We start from the raw sequence: 4,581 nt of genomic DNA on the forward strand, positions 1-4,581 counted from the left end.
GTTGGGCGATCGGAGTGTGCGGTTTTTGGGGCCGACCTTTTCTAACCCGTCCTTCCTCGGGGGAAGGCAGCATCGCTGCTTCCATAAATATGGACATGCTGGTCGCCTGGGGGAAACACCTTACTGCCTTCACACTCCTGTCACAGAGGACAGTACAACTTTACCCCCAGACCGCGTCGTAGCACGATTACTCGTAGTACGAGGTCTCGCTGCTCTTGGTCTGGCTGCTCCCCTTTGGCCTTCCTGGCATGGTTGCTGGAATGTCATTAATCACTCCCTTAACGGTAGGGCTGAGATACCTACAGATTGGAGCTACAGAGGATTGACAGTTAAGTGGGACCGGGAAAAAATCAACGGATAGGGGGATAAATAACTGCTGCTGATAGTATTCGTTTTCGATTACCTGACATGTTATATGTAAATCCCTAGTCTTTTTTATAGATAAATCAACATCCGTAAGCCGGTATCCCCAACAGATAGGAATTCCAAAAAGTACTCGTGCTGCGTGCTTAGCTGACAGGAAAATCTGGATAGATTGTCATCCAGTGACTCTGATCAAATTATCGTCCAAACAGCTCCACATTCATCACACTCTGAAGAGTATGGCGCCTGATTCAAGCAAACCGTGGATTGCACCGTGTCACTTTTGGAGTCTAATCCAGATAGCTCACTCGCTGGTGTCACCCGAGGGTTGCAATCTGACACCATCATACCGGAGCAAGTCCAGTCACTTCTACACCTCTACGCATCCAACATATTTCAACACACACACACCATCGTCAACAAGCCCATTGTGTGCTGCTCAACCTAAGACAGATCCGCTGAGCCAGCCAGGCCACCAACCGGATCTTATACCACCAGACGCGGAAAGATGCAGCGTCTGCAGTGCTTGATCGGTCATAGAAAGAACTATACAAATGAAAATGCAACCTATCTTTGGACTTCAAACAGTACTGGAAACGGGTGGTATCTGTCAAAAGCATGTGGATAACCGGCCAAGTCATACAGTACTGCCATCTGAATGGATTTTCGAGTCAATTACACATAAGGAAGTTCGCAGTACGATCCGCTTGACTGGTAGTTAGTCCCCAGGTTTGGACAGACTCGAGTACTGCCAAATGGATTTTCGAGTCAATTACACATAAGGAAGTTCGCAGTACGATCCGCTTGACTGGTAGTTAGTCCCCAGGTTTGGACAGACTCGCGCCCAGGGTGATTCGTCAGTTCAATACCAACACCCTTGCTGGGTATTTCTACTTGCTATTAGTATCTGGAGTTACCCGCCGAATATGTCGCGCCCGTGCTATTCTGGTTCCGAAAGTCCAAAATCTACCGCCACCCGGACCGATTCAGATCGGTTCCCGTGTCATCCACTTTTGTTCGGTGCTTTCGTAAGGTGCATGCCGATCTCTGGAACAGCAGGTTGCGGCGGTCTTCACTCCAGCTCGCAATTCTACATCGAGACGGTTGGTTGGAAGCTACCCCGCCGCTACCCGCTCTGATTCCTCATTTGTTCAGCGACTGCCTCTAACCTTAGTTTGGCGCTTGTTGACATCAGGAAAAAGCTAGATTCGGTCTGACATAGCACAACTGGCAGATCTGCTGAGGCGTTTCGATGACCTTCACCCACTAGTTTGATACACTGCACAATCCTATGAGGGCGTTGCAGCACGTTTTCCAAATTTAGAAGTACACTGCCACAGAGGAGTGAGGCAGGAAAATCCACTCTCCCAAGTAGAGTTCATCATGGCGATGGATTAGGTCCTTAAGTTATCGACACCACAATTAGGCTACCGGTTTCATGATATCTTAGTGAACCCGACATAAAACTACCACCTTGGTGTGGTAGTTGGGCTTGTGTGCTGCACTGATCTCGCGGGTTACACTGGCTGGAACTTCGTTTCACATAGTGCAATCATGTAACGGAGGTCAAAAAGGATCAGTCAGAAAAAGAAAAGCGAGACCCTGTATTATGAGGCGGTTTAAGGGCAAAGTCGTACTGTCGTCTGCGACAGGAGTGTGAAGGCAGTAAGGTGTTTCTCCCAAGCGAACAGCATGTTCATATTCATGGAAGCAAAGATGCTGCCCTCCCTCGAGGAAGAATGGGTTATAATATGTCAGCCCTAAAAACTGCGCACTAAGATCGCCAAACGGTTGCCCGTGACTGCCCGTGCATTATTCAATACGGTCTGAATACTTTTAAAATCAAAGTCGGAGGCTGCTTAACAGGCACTTGCTGCGCATAGCCACATCAGGAGTGAGATTTAATGCCATACTCCCTGAGCCCTCGGGTTAGGCCAAACCCTATCGTCCAGCAGGTTAGACTACTAAGTCATCAGCTCCGGGTAGGGTTTTATAAAGAACATTTTTACCGTTGTCTCGCAATCCCGACTCTTGAGACCGAGAGTGGGGGCAGGACCACCCACTACCTTGTTGGTCAGACTTTTGAATCAAAGGCTCAAGGTTGGCTACTTCAAACAAACCCACTTCCTCGGCCTGGGCAACCTGGAACTATCATTTGTCCAAGCAGTTCGGCGTCCACCGGTGTCCCTACCCATCCCCTTCCCATCGCACAAGCAAACGTTGCCAGATCATTTGTCTGTCAGTTATCTGGGTTATCAGCCTTATGTATCCCACTACCTATTGAAAATAAACAAGAATAACACCTAAATCCATGAAATCCTTTCCAGATGGGAACTTTTAACGTCCGTACTCTGGCAAACAGGCAATGTCCCCCTAAAAATAATGTATGCTGTGCCTCTGAAAAAACGAATACAAGACCCAAGCGTGATTATACATCTCAAAACGCCAACGATTACCTCAGCTCTTTCACATTCCTCCCTCCGTGTGTCCGGTGATCCAGAAGCAATAACTCGTGGAATATATGGCGCGGGAGTTGAACTCCGCCCCAGAGCTGAACGCACTTTGCTGGATTGGATTCCAGTGAACAGTCATCTTTGTGCCATCTGATTATCCAGTTCAATCAAGCTCAATACCTCTGGACATCGAAAGCGGCACCTATTTGTAGTGCAGGCTTTTGCCCCAACGGACTGCAGCTCTGATGCCGAGAGTGATGTTTTGTATCGAGAGTTATCCAGGCTGTCGTCAAGCAAGAATCACTGACAATGTGGTCCTTGCAGGCGATTTGAATGCTCAGTTAGTTCGTCTGAGCCCCTTGGAATCATATTTAAGCGGTCGATTCGGAGTCGATGTTTGCCGCACAGACAACGGAGATCAATTTCTCCACTTGTGTGCTGGTCTTAAACTGTTTCCGGCAAGTACGAACTTTCAACATAAACGTTCGAACCGCATAACCTGGTGGCCACCAACTGGAAATCAACCATGGACCAAGTTGGATTACGCGGCCATCAGCCACCGGTGGACAGCCACAATTCAAGACTGCCGTTCCTTCTTGGGCACACCACTTGATTCCGATCACGCCATGGTGCACGCACGCCTGACAGTTAGTTTCCCTCAGACCCTCAAAAACCAGCAAGAAGCACACCTATCCACCACATTCCAAGAACGCACATAGCTCAACAGTATCGATCCAGCTAGCCCAACAACAACAACAACAATGAAGCCAGGGAACCCCTGGTGACCCATCTAACAAAGCTTACTGGCGCGATATGCTTGCAGAGTGGGGCATATATAAAGTTATTCCTAACTTCAAAAAGGTTACACGGACGCTGCGGGAAAAGCACCGTGGCATCAGCGTGGTAGCTGAGGCATAGAAGGTGCTCTCTGGTCTTATCCTCCGAAGGTTAACTTAACGCAGAAAGATTTCGTGCACTCCAACTCCCCTCGTGACTTTGGCTTTTCAGAGAATATCAAGATCCTGGCCAAAATATTCGGTGAGCAAACTTCCTTGATCAATTATCGCCACCAGTCTCTCAAGATTACCAGGAGAGATAGCCAGTATTTCACCAGTGAGACCAAGAGTATGCGCCCTCCAAATCCAGCACAATTACTCAGGATGAGTCCTAATGTCTCATTTTCGTGACTGTCCACTAACCATCACACCATGCGGATATTCTGACTCAGCAGTTAAATCAAAATGAGCAAGACCCGGAGATGATTGTTCAGAAATTCACCACCGCAAGGCTGACACTGCAGTGACTGGAAATTCGCAACCTAATAAGGTACGCAAGGTAAACTATAAAAGACAAACAAGTGATAAAAGGATTGCAGGAAAACTACCCATATCCTACTGGCTTGGTGACGAATGTCACTTTTCATGCGACTCTCCCCACAAGAAATACAGATGCACCTGTCGTCCAAGGTATCACATAGAATGCTACGGAGACAGCACTGGGAGCTCGCGCATCGGTCTAAAAAAGAGCGCGTGCAGGAGTCATGACCTACACATGAGGGATGACGTCTCCCGTTTCACCAAAGGTTGGTCACGGTGTGCATTATTGGTCCACCGGACAACTTGACACAGTTGCTGATCTCACTCTAGTCTCAAAACGAACCTGAAACGTGTATGAAAGGCGACCAGCTGAACCTAGAAAGCGTACTGTTTGCGATGCGTCTGACCGGGAAGCTGAACCGCTCAGTGATGTACATTTGGGTTCGTTT

The 4,581-nt window shown here is 48.2% G+C and overlaps 1 protein-coding gene across 1 annotated transcript in view; it reads right to left on the reverse strand.

The window, feature by feature from the left end:
- Positions 1–4,581, reverse strand: part of T265_11664 (hypothetical protein) — a gene marked incomplete at both ends in the record, with an annotated part of 13,356 nt that overhangs the window by 7,986 nt on the left and 789 nt on the right. The window lies entirely within an intron of this gene.

The sequence above is a fragment of the Opisthorchis viverrini genome (assembly GCF_000715545.1).
Source record: "Opisthorchis viverrini unplaced genomic scaffold opera_v5_542, whole genome shotgun sequence".
Lineage (NCBI taxonomy): Eukaryota > Metazoa > Platyhelminthes > Trematoda > Opisthorchiida > Opisthorchiidae > Opisthorchis > Opisthorchis viverrini.